Raw genomic sequence first — 13,126 nt, 5'->3', positions numbered from 1 at the left:
AGTTTTACCCGCACCTTACAAACACAGGTCGTTTCGGTGTCAACCAGTGGGTTGCCCAGACACGAACTGTCGTGTGTCCCATGCGCTATTTCACGAAAATAGCACCATATAGTAGCTCTCATGCAACTGGCTCAAGAAAAGCAAAATTATATGTATTGATTTTGTTCCGTCCGTTCCGCACTTAGTTCCCGAATTTTTTACATTTGTCCCCAGGTGCGCCGAACTGGGCCTACCACGCATTTACCTTTCTGTCAGATAGATGAGCAGCAAATAATTTAGGTCGGGAGGGGACTGAACTATGGTCCTTCCCTGTTGTGCCGATGGACAAAACCAACTCATCCAGCTTGAAATTATGATAGGAATAGTCCCACCTTGGAGCTTTATACTAAATTACACATGTTTTGATATGTCTCTAGGTTGCTTGAAAAAAGGAGGTTGTCTGATAATAAGGAAGTTGTCTCAAGAATCATGAGCAGAACGATGAACTCCCTAAATTATTGCTGGTGGTAGCTTCCATGTGCCAACGAGAATATGGCGGTTGGCTATAATTGAAAAAACATGCGGTCACATGCCAATAAAAGAGAAAATGTTGGTTTTGCTCCAATTAAAAAAACTATGGGCACGTGAGTGCTAAAATAATCAAAGAGAATAAACCCTGATAAAGAAGGGACAGTCATGCCTAGTTATGCGACGATTATGCTAATGAAACCGGATTTATGCGATGCAATTAATTAGTAATCACTCTGGTTATGCCATTGTAGGAGTGAGTGGTCGAAGCGACTGTGTCCTAAAGGTTGCTGCCCAACAACCAAATGATGAGGAAGGCACAACCCCAATACGAAGGTGGAGCGGGAGGAAAAAAAGGTACTAGTTGGATGGCCTCTGCCACGCCGACCAACCCCACCACTATCAAGATCTCGCGGGTTAGACATGACCCGCGAGAAGACCGCAACTCCTCGCTCTATCACGCACCGCTGCGGAGACAATTTTTGGTGGACAAATCAATTATCTTTCTAGCTGCTTCTCGGGAAAAAAATATCTCTTTCGTTGCAACGCACGGACATATGTGCTAGTATATTATAAAAACACAATGTATTGTTCAATTCAAAGAATAACTTTAATCCACATCATCCAAATTATTTTAGCTATTAGATTTGCAAGTTATAGGAAGGACCTAACCAACAGTTAGCAACCGTATAATAGCATTGTCATTTGGCAGGCTTTCATTCAACAAATTCATGTCCAATGCATCTCTAATAGTGGTTCCTAATGTAAAGAGACTCTACAAAGTAATAAATGAAGCTCTCTAGGTTATCATAGCTATGACACTACCCACTGTGAAATACTAAAATAGACTAGTAACATATACATGTTACTAGTCTAAGTTACTCCCCACTATGACTTGCCTAATGCCCCTCAAGTCTGCATGTGTGTCTTTAGCCAGTGCATGGTTTTATGAGTTGAAAAAATGGCTGTGTAGTCTATCCTCGAACTCTCTGTGGTATTATCTGGAAAATCTCCGATTGAACTCAATATAATTCTGAACATGATGGTATAATGTCAAAACCAAACCCGTAGTCTAACACAAAGAGAACTATCTCTATCCATGCCCGAATCCGGGAACTATCTGAATTTTAGAACGAATGCCATCTGAGGCCCTTCGGTGTGATGTTTGGTCGGAAAATATCCATTCTAGTTTTACTAGATAAATATAATGTTATGACTGGTGAATATTTTTCTTGATCGGTATGAACAAACCTGCAAAATCGACCAAAAATAGATAATTCTTAGTCATATGAGATATTGACGCGTCCAAAAATAAAGCCAAGGAAAATTGCAGGCTTCATCAAGTTCCTTTTGAAGCAACATATCTTAATTCACATTTTGATGCCCCTCCATGTCTCCAATGACAATAATACAGAAGACCAGACATGTACACTTTTTGTTAACCTGACTCATATGTTTTACTAAGGATGTCAATGGGAAGGGTATGGTGCATGTAAAATAATCCCATACTCATACTCATGTTTCTGATGGCGTAAAATCTGCCCGTACCTACCCATCGGGTAAATATCCATGTCCATGCCCTATGGGTATATGTGCCCGATTGGTACGCATTGGGAAGATCAACACAACATCGAAAGATGGTGTTGTAAATGCTAGTCCAATGTTTGATGGAGGCACCAGCCACTGAGAGATTTCCATGGTTGGAGAATTGATTATTGGGAGGAGGATGTGGGTGGGAAATGCAACCTAATATATAGAAACATTAGGTACCTTAGTGTTTACTACACATAAGGCCCAAAGATATACCTGGCCGTAACTCGGGCCGTGCCGGGCCTGAAAAAGCTCGCATCAGAAAACCTAGGCCCGAACCTGGCCTTTGGGCCTAGATTTCAAGCCCAAGCCTGGCCTGTTAGTGGAAAAGCCCGCCGGGCCTCGGGCCTCAGGCCGGGCCTCTTCCCTAAGACGCACATATGTCAAGCCCAAACCCGGCCTGCCATGTCATTCGGGCTCAAAACCTAGGCCCAAGCTCGGCCCGTGGGTAAGACCAGACCGTGCCGGGTCGGGCTATTTTGAGCCGGGTCGGGTCGGATTTCCCGTGGGCAGGTATACCCAAAGATAACCGGGCAGGGTCTGGGCATACCCATGGGCACAAAATCGTACCCTTGCCCTACCGATGACTAGTCGGGTAGAGTTTGGGTACTGACTATGGGCATAAATATGTGCCCATACCATACCCATGCGAGTGGGGTGCCCATGCCCATAGGTAAAATTGCCATCATTAGGTTTTACTTGGTCGACGCCAAAGAGTGAGAACCTAAATTTGTCAAATACACCTCTTCCCAGGCTTTCAAAGAAGCTCATGTGCCTCCCACCTCAAGGAGTGGGAACATAAAATCTTTGGTTGCGACCATCGCAAGGTAAGCTGCCAAACCAGAAAGAACACCAAACACATGGACATAGAAGCCAGAAGAACGACTATATAAAGATAGAATGCGGCATCCACACAAGATCAAAGAATCATGAAATGTTTATTTTGTATAATGCTTCGTTCGCCGTTGGTATGATGTCGTGATGGGCACACAAACCTAACAAAAAAGGTAAACATAAACTTCATGGGAACGTTTAATACGTTGTTTCAACCTAACGATGCCAAATCGTGGTTCTAAAATTTAAGGGGAACCTACACAGATTAAAATAGTGGACAACGCCTGGCCATATATCTCCTTTTATGTTACAAGCCTGAAAGTTCTATGACGACATAAGAAAAATAATTGCTTTACAAGTTCCAATATTCACAAAAGGGAATCTAGGGATTTAAATTGTGTACAAGGCCTGGTCATATGTCTTATTATTATATGAGAGTACAGCTTGAAAGGTCCATCCCCGCAAAAGAAAAGCTTGAAAGGTCCACGCCGACAATCTTTTTCCACTACCCTTATACAAAGGGAAAAGCTTGCCGTCATCCGGCGGATCGTAGTGGCCGCGTTCGCCACCTTCGCTGCATGACAAACATCCAAATGAAGGCTTGCATGTCGTCCTTTATCGAATACGCTTTTGAAATAGAGGCTATGTTTCAGAAACAAATGTGGTGTTGCAATTGTTTACGACGCATCTAGTTTTGCAACAAAGCGAAGCCCAAAATTATTTTCTGCAACATGACATATGTTACAAATGTTTTCTGCAACACAACTTCTGTTACAAATATTTTTACAATAGTATTTGTGTTGCAGATATTTCCGCAGCATCACCTATGATCTTTGTTGCAGAAAATATTTCTATAACAAATTCTGTTGTAAATAAAATTCTATAGATGTTTCCGCAACACGATCTTTGTTGCGGAAAATATTATAACAAACTCTGTTGCAAAAAAAATCTACTGACATTTCTGCAACATGCTCTTTGTTGCAGAAAATTCTACAACATAATCTATACTGAAAAGGTTAAAATGCCCGTCAGACATTTGATGACAATGGTGTGAGGGGGATTTTTTTGTTTGTGCAACAGACCTCTTGTTGCCAAGGGGACGAGGGCACAACGCTACGTTTGTTGCAACGGGGCAAGAGCAAAGGTTTTTTTCCTATAACAGAAATCTTGTTTCTGAAACACATGCTTTGTTTTAGAAAAAAAAAACGTTCGGCGGGAGCACAACACAAGCTTTGTTGCAAAGGTTGATGCACGCTCAATGAAAGAAGATCAGACGGTTGCTTTGCTCACGATCCTACGGCTACTAAGGCGACGGATGTTTTCTAAATATCACCTGCAGACGCGTAGCTGCCCCCTTATACAAATCTGTTGAAACATTGAAAAAAAAACCCGCCCTAGATATATGCCCCCCGTGCCTCACACTTCCAAATTAAGTCGTGTACACATGTCTGATAGCTAGTCCTTGGAGGCGTATGATGTATGCAGAACATGAATTGTCTTTGACAGGTGATAGTGGTGCATTTCAAGCTGGATCAACCATCCCATGGGCACAAGCTAAATACCCAAACCTAACCTCCCTCAGGGAAGTTTCCATTGATGGAGAGCTGACCACTCGAAGCCGACAATTTTCTGATGTGCTCACCTCGGGGCATAGGAGTGTAAAGGTCGACGATCGGAATCAGCTTACCGTATCCATGATCATCACGCACCCTGGTCGCCTTCCCTGATTGTACTTGGACTGCGAAGAGGCCAGCAGCCATGGTCACGAAAATGGTGTTTGCTCCCTCGGCAAAGCCCAGCACATGCGCCGGACTTGATGCACTCACTGGAGCACCATTTAGGTAGATGATTCGGCCCGGTACCCATCGGGCATCCTTCACCTCCCTTGACCACAATTGCAGATGCGGATCCAATTCTTCGACGAGTCCCAGTTCACCTTCCTCCGCCAGCATGAGGTTGCAAGTGGGCCAACCATTAGAGTAGCAAGAGTCTGGTGTGTCGAACCAAGTCAGCCCATGCCTTGCCAAGTCATACCCCAGGATAAACCCACCACATGTCATGAAGTGCAGGAAAGACCTCCCAACAAGCACGCTGGAATAATATGTGAAGTCCACGATGAATTCATGGTGCATTAAGGTCGGCTATCCCCAGGCTGCAGCCTCAGACGAGTAGACGCACACCGACGTGGTAAACGGGTCGTCGTCAGCGTCTTTGTCATAGATGGAGGAAACGAAGACCACCCGGAAGGGACTCCCGTGGCATTCATGGTGGTTGCACCCGTCCGCTGAACACGGCTGCCGTGGTGTGGCCGAACTGGAAGGCCAAGGGCACAGCTACGCGGTGCTGGGCACCCGTGATTGGCTCCCAAACAATGAATTCTTCGGTACGACCCTTGGAGAGGAAGAGGGCGCGGCCATGGCGGCAGTCGACGGCCAGCCAGAGCAAGCGGTAGGGGCGGCGAGGGAGAATGGTGACGCGGTGGCCGGGATGAAGGTAGGGATGGCCTCATCGTGCCAGTCATGGAGAACCCTGAGCACGGTGGGTGATGGATGGAGATTGTGAAAGCTGCGCCGGAACCAGCGTTGGGAGACGGCCTCGCTCCAGGACTTGCAGACAAGGGACGCACGGAGGAGGCTGGCCGGGTCGTCGGGCGGGATGCGGAGCAGGATCTCTCCTACGAGCTCGTCCGGGAGGGCCGGCGGCGGTCCTTTGTTTCTCAAATGATACTCCGGCAGCGGTCCTGGTGCCATGGTGGCCGCTAGCTAGGTATTTCACTTCCGAGCTTGGCAGCTGCTGTTGGTCCAATCTGACGAGTACGTGCGGCAATGGCGACGAAGCGTACGTATGTACACGATGGGTAGCCGGCCAGACGCTAAGCCCAAGCTGGCTAATTGCTAGCTAGCCTTGGTGCTTTTTGTGTACTGCTAATTCCTCCAGGAGTCAACATTTTCAATGACAAGCCCACCAGCTTCTACTTCCGCCATAGCATGAAGGACTGCATAGCAAATTGAATTTGGCTCCAGAAGCGCTTCCTTGGAGTTCCTTTTTGTAGCAAACCAATCACTCATACCAATATCTATCTATTATCTACTATATCTTTGTACTCTATGAATAACTTTGAATATCAGTCATTGGACGAAGCCGATGCGATGGTGGAGAGGTGGCAAATCCGGATGTTGCTAGCCATTGGATCTTCTCTTTACTACACAAGATTTCGCCACATGTACTATCTAGAAGAGTTTAGTATTGGGCCTAAACTCTATGAACATTTTGCATAAAACTCAAAAAACTTTTCTAATTTTTTCTAGACTCTTCTATACGTAGACTCTCCCCACTTTTTTTCTAACAAAACTATCATTTATTTTTAATTGGTAGTTATTTCTTTGTGTTCAAGGCCACAAAGGTACCTTCATAGTCACATTTATCTTTCCAAATGCAACACTAGCTATTCTTGTTATTTTCTATTAAAAACTGCAATATGAGATAAAAGATACCACTTGGACAAAACAAGGTTGGTGTAATTTACCCAATTTTGAATCTTATACTTTATGCATCTGCTTCAAAATTTTCACTTACCTATTCTAATATATACCATAACAGTATGCTAATCTTTGGTTGTTATCCAAGTTCTAATGTGCAATGCACGTATATTTACAAGTATATTCTAAAAACCCAATGCGTGGTTCAATTCAAAGCACAACATAAAGCTACATCATCCAAATGTTCAAAAAATCTTTTTCTTACCTGTTTCTTTTTTCTTTGTTCCCTTCCAAGTTTACTTTTCTTTTTCCTCTTTCTGTAAATTCATTATTTTCAAAAAAAATGGTTCAGAATTTGAATTATTGTTGAAATTTTCGAAAAATATTCAGAATTTCAAAATTCTTTTTCTCTTTTAACTTTTTTTGAAATTTAATTTTTTTCCTTCTCGTTTCATTTTTTCCAAAATTCAAAAAATGTTCTAATTTTTGGAAAAATACTCGTGTTTTCCAAAATTGTTCTAGATATAAAAATTGCATTTTAAAAAATGTTCCAAATGCGGAAATGTTCGCAAATTCAAAATAATGTCCATGTTTAAGAAAACTCATTTGATATAGTTGTTTTGAATGTTCAAAACATGTTCCCATTTTAAAAATTTGTTAACAAATTTACAAAATGTTCGTGTTTTTATATAAGGTTCATGTTCTCAAAATATGCTTGTGAATTTCAGAAAATGACCCTGTTTCAATATTTCTTCATGTTCTTCGGAAAATGTACGGAATATTCAAAAAGCTTTTCAGAATTAAAAAAATCACGTTTCCCACAGTATTTGGCGATTCATATTTAAGAAAAAAAAAGATTCTGACGCTGCAGTGTGTTCTTAATATTGTCGTTGTTCATTGTTTAGCCTTACGCACTTGTTCTAGTGGCTAGCAGCACCTAGTCGGGACTTTGATGTCATGAGTTCGATCGGTCAACACGCCGTTTTATTTATTTTTACCCGCGCCTTAGAACACAGGTTGCTTTGGTGTCTACCAGTGGGCTGGCCCAGACGCGAACTATCGTGCGTCCCATGCGCTATTTCACGAAAATAGCATCATATAGTAGCTTCCATGCAGCTGGCTCAAGAAAAGCAAAATTATATGTATTGATTTTGTTCCGTCCGTTCCGCACTTAGTTCCTGATTTTTTTGTTTGTCCCCAGGTGCGCCAAACTGGGCCTACCACACATTTACCTTTTTGTCGGACGGACGAGTAGCAAATAATTTAAGTCGGAAGGGAACTGGACTATGGGTCTTCCCTGTTGTGCCGATGGACAAAACCAACTCAGATAGCTTGCAATTATGATAAAAATAGTCCCACCTTGGAACATTATACTAAATCACACCTGTTTTTATATGTCTCTAGGTTGCCTGAAAAAAAGGAGGCTGTCTGATAATAAGGAAGTTGTCTCAAGAATCATGAGCACAACGATGGACTCCGTAAATTATTGCCGGTGGTAGCTTGCATGTGCCACAGAGAATATGGCAGTTGGCTATAATTGAAAAAAATACGGTCACATGCCAATAAAAGAGAAAATGCTGGTTTTGCTCTAATTAAAAAAATACTATGGGCACACGAGTGCTAAAATAATCAAAGAGAATAAACCCTGATAAAGAAGGGACATTCATGGCTGGTTATGCAATGATTATGCTAATGAAACCGGATTTATGTGATGCAATTAATTAGTAATTACTCCGGTTATGCCATTGTAGGAGAGAGTGGTCGAAGTGATTGTGTCCTAAACGTTGCTGTGTAGCAACCGAATGATGAGACAGGCACAACCCCAATACGAAGGCGGAGCCGGAGGAAAAAAAGGTACGAGTTGGATGGTCGCTGCCACGCCGACCAACCCCACCACTATCAAGATCTCGTGAGCTAGACATGACCCGCGAGAAGACCGCAACTCCTCGCTCTATCATGCACCGCTGCGAGACCATTTTTGGTGGACAAATCAATTATCTCTCTATCTGCTTCTCGCAAAAAAAAATATCTCTTCCATTGCAACGCACGGACATATGTGCTAGTGTATTATAAACACACAATGTGTGGTTCAATTCAAAGAACAACGTTAAGCCACATCATCCAAATTATTTTAGTGATTAGATTTACAAGTTATAGTTAGGACCTAACCAACGATTAGAAACCGTATAATAGCATTGTCATTTGGCAGGCTTTCATTCAGCGAATTCATGTCCAATGCATCTCTCATAGAGGTTCCTAATGTAAAGTGACTTTACAAAGTAATAAATGAAGCTCTCTAGGTTATCATACCTATGACACTACCCACTGTGAAATATTAAAATAGACTAGTAACATATACATGTTACTAGTTTAAGTTAATCACACTATGACTAGCCTAATGCCCCTCAAGTTTGCATGTGTGTCTTCAGCCAGTGCATTGTTTTATGGGTTGAAACAATGGGTGTGTGATCTATCCTCGAACTCTCTGCCATATTATCTGGATGATCTCCGATTGAAATCAATATAATTCTGAACATGATGGTATAATGTCAAAACCAAACCCATAGTCTAATACAAAGAGTACTATCTGTATCCATGACCGAATCCGGGAACTATTTGAATTTTAGAACGAATGCCATCTGAGGCCCTTCGGTCTGATATTTGGTCGGAAAATATCCATTATAGTTTTACCCCAAGATGATACTATATTATTTTTACTAGATAAATATATTGTTACAACTGGTGAATTTTTTCTTGATATGTATGAACAAACCTATAAAATCGACCAAAAATAGATAATTCTTAGTCATATGAGATATTGCCGTGTCCAAAAAAAGCCAAGGAAAATTGCAGGCTTCATCAAGTTCCTTTGAAGCAACACATCTTAATTCACATTTTGATGCCCCTCCAAGTCTCCAATGACAACAATACAAAAGACCATACATGTACACTTTTTGTTAACCCAACTCATAGGTTCTACTAAGGATGTCAATAGGTAGGGTATGGTGCGGGTAAAATAATCCCATACCCATACCCTTGTTTCTGATGGCGTAAAATCTGTCCATACCTACCGTTCATTTCACATTATAGAAACTTCACAGCCAAAAAGTTCACAAGAAGTCTACAATTACGAGAAGTTCACATCTAGAAGCTAACTAAAGTGACAAGTTCAATTAGTTCACAAATACACCTACTTCTCCCCCCTCGCCTGCCTCACATCCTTCTTTGTCCCCGGCTCGTCCCCGGCCCTCTTCAACCTCCTCAGAACCTTCTTCGGCGCCGGCTCCTGCTCGTCCTCAAACTCGTCCTCGGACTCGACAACGGTCTTGTCAACGGTCCTCTTTTGTTTCTTGTTCCATGCCTCCGGTGTATAACAGTTGAAGGTCTTCCTAGGCTTTAAATTGAAGTGGCGACGTTCAATAGGCTGACTAGGCTGACTAGGCTAAGGTGCATCATCGATAAACCCCCTCAGGGTGATCTCGTCGGGCGCCTGAAAAATAAGGAATATGTTTGAGTGGAATTGGATCTAACACGAAATTCAACATTCAGTTTGAGTAAAGATGAATCATAAATTGGTAACATATAGCCTGTTTGTGGAACACACCTCATAAAATACGAATCATAGCATCAACTTTGTAAGATGCAACAAGTGATGTTAAGTTCATAACTCTGTATGGTAATTGGTAATACATGTAGACGGTAACATTTGTTTATGCAATCACACCATGATAAATATTTTATATGAAAAAATTAAAAAATAAATGGTAACACAGATTTAATACCTCCTCTTCAGAAGCAGTGGAACTCGACCGGGTGGGCATGTCGGCCTCGACGGTACGACAACCAAGAAGATGAGCTAAGGAACATAACCGAATAGCGCTACGCCGTGACATTGCGAAATAGAGATTTTAGTGGATTTGAACACAAAGCATGTAAACAAAAGGCTCTCACGACATACCTTAATAAACTCTCTAAGGACATTCTCAGAATTCCCACCCCGAGGTTGTGCGAGTGCTTGATCGGCTTCACTAACCTGGCACGAGATCTCAGTGCGCTATGAAAATAAACAAGTCAACAAAAGAGCTCTAGTTATGTTGATATGTAGAAAAGGGCAAAACTTACTATAAATTTGATCATAGGAGCAAATCCGGTTTGTGTGCCCTCTCTGATGAGCATGTTGTAGTTGAGGTTGGCAGTCTCTTCGAAACCTGTGGGCACCTCCAATATGCTCTTGTCATAAGCCGGCGGGCATAACTCCACACGAGACTCGCTAAGAAACCATTGAAGATATTTGTAAAATGTAGCTTCATCGTGCACTTGGCGATGTACTTGTCTGTTATTATTAGCCACCTTCACCAAGTAATTCCACTTCTTGATGTACTTTTCATGATATGACTCCCAGTTTCTTGATCTTCTTCTGCTTCATTTTGTCCAAGCTTCATATTAACAATCATAAGTATTGGCGGCCTGAAATAGTTTACAATGCTAAAGACAGAAGATGCACTCTCTCACCCGTGAAGCACGATATTCGTGTCCTTCCACTCCGGCGGTGTATACTGAAATAACCCAAATTGAGTCATCACACGCTTGTGGAAGGTGGTGCTCGACTGCATATAAGCATATCAATGGGCACCGCATCTGCCAAAGATGTGATTCCTCTGTGCATTTCGGGTTCAACTGGAAATCGGGGATGAAAGCGAAATTGTCCTGCAGTCCATATGGCTGCCACGTCACCGTAACATAGTACAAGCAGGGAGCCAATAGAATAAATTGCTAAGGAAGACATGAAAATAATACTAAGAAAAAAAGAAGTATGCATATTAATGGAACGAAGCAAATGATAACTATTTTTGAAAGGACAGGTTTGGAGTTCCCCAAATACCACTCTTGGAGATAATTCCACAAAGATTAGTTTGTATTTAAGAGCGAGTGAATATTGACATTGCAATTATTACCTGCTCGGCGGTTAGCACGTCGAACTCATTGGTGTAGTCTATGTACATCCTCTTTTGGTCGCCGTTGAACTCCAAAACCTTGTCCCACTTGTACGCGCATGTAGGCTTCCATAGCGGGTTATCATGATCGTCCCAGGCGTCATAACGGATCACTTTCGGTCGTCCAACTGAAAAGTGTTCCCACATCCAAACTGAAAGTAGGACTAACGAACCACAAATGCTGGCATGATCTTTGCGCCTACAACATGCCTCATCCAACTGCACATAGAGGCACACACGGGACAATTAGAGAATGTTTGAAGATGTAATATAGAGAGAAAACTATGTACAATTGATTACCTGACGGTACAAGTAGGCCAGTGCCGCCAAACCCCAGCTTTGTTTACTATCCCAACCAGATAACGCCTTCAGCCACATCCACGGAGCGGTCCTACCACCACCATCAGCAAAAAGAGTCCTCGAGATCACATAACACAAGTATGCACGTGTATACTGTTGGACCATCTCCTCACTAGCATCGCCAGGGCACTGGCTAAAATGTTCTACGATCCAAACATAAGTCGCACCAGCGGGGACTCTGTATTTAGTTGGGTCATCCGGCACCGCAGGAACCGCACCGATAAGGTCAAACATCCTATCGCGCCAGTTAGCAGCATTAGTGATAAAATAGACAAGAATTCCCTTGATGGGAAGTGCAAGGATCATCGAAACATCCTGGAGAGTCACAGTCATCTCCCCGGTTCGGTGGTGAAAACTGTGCGTCTCCGGCCTCCGCCCTGCTTCCTGGTGCTTCTGCAACCCTGGTTATAACTGGTGGACTGCTTGGCCCTGCCCCTGGCGTGTTAAAAAGATTCATCGGCTCATACTGCAAAGGCAAACGAGACTGGTGCCTCCTTCGAAGAACCGCATTAGAGGCGCCTTGATCCAAGCTTAAGCGAAAAGCCTCTACCCTGATACGCTGTGACTCAGCATCCATCTGAGCCTGCATTGCATTGATATCATCTTGGGCCTTGGTCCTCTGTTCCCTACGCTTCGCAATCTCCGCATTACTCTCCGCTTGGTTCTCTCATGTGACCTCGGTCCCCATCAAGGTTGTCAACTCATTCCTCAACTCCAACATAACCTGAGTCGGTGGTCTGGTTGAGCCGCCAGCACCAGCCGCCGCAGCCACAGTCGAGCCAGATGTCATAGCTGTAGCTGTTGATGAGTTGAGAGCCGGTCATGTGCGGTCTGGAATACTGTTGCAATTAGAATAGCCCCAAGCCCACCGTCTTGAAGCTAGTAAATCAACTCCGTCTCTCCGGTAGAGGACTCATCACCTGAGTAGATGAGAGTCTCTCCTCGAGATACAGAGTCCTCTGCAAGATCAATGCCATGCGTGAAACCGACGAAGACATGCTTCCGGCCGGGTTGAATCGAGTGGGTTGCATGTTCCTAGCTGACTCGATGTGGTTGGTGGAGATGTCCGGCTCAGGCTCAGATCTGCCAATCTTTCCAATGAAGACATGAATTCCGCCGAAGGGGACCGGTACCCGTACTCGATTGAGTCGGCCTCAGGGCCCCAACCAGCGTCATCGACGTAGAGCTTGCCGCGACGACTCTTGGTTATCCTGCCAACGGCATATCCCTCGATCCCTGGGAAAGAGCCCTTCAAGAACTCGAAACCATCGTGCGATGGCCCCACGGTGGGCGCCAACTGTCGTGGTTTTTTCACGGCAGATGCCCTAGTGAAAGGACTTAGGTGTGCAGCCATCGCTACTG

At 43.5% G+C, this 13,126-nt stretch overlaps 1 pseudogene; it reads right to left on the bottom strand.

The window, feature by feature from the left end:
• Positions 1 to 4,499: 4,499 nt before the first annotated feature.
• Positions 4,500 to 12,588, bottom strand: LOC125519575 (annotated as a pseudogene).
• Positions 12,589 to 13,126: the final 538 nt, after the last annotated feature.

The sequence above is a fragment of the Triticum urartu genome, chromosome 7 (genome assembly GCF_003073215.2).
Source record: "Triticum urartu cultivar G1812 chromosome 7, Tu2.1, whole genome shotgun sequence".
Taxonomy (NCBI): Eukaryota; Viridiplantae; Streptophyta; class Magnoliopsida; order Poales; family Poaceae; genus Triticum; species Triticum urartu.
The sequence above is the reverse complement of the archived record's forward strand: the minus strand, read 5'-3'. Positions and strand labels throughout refer to the sequence as shown.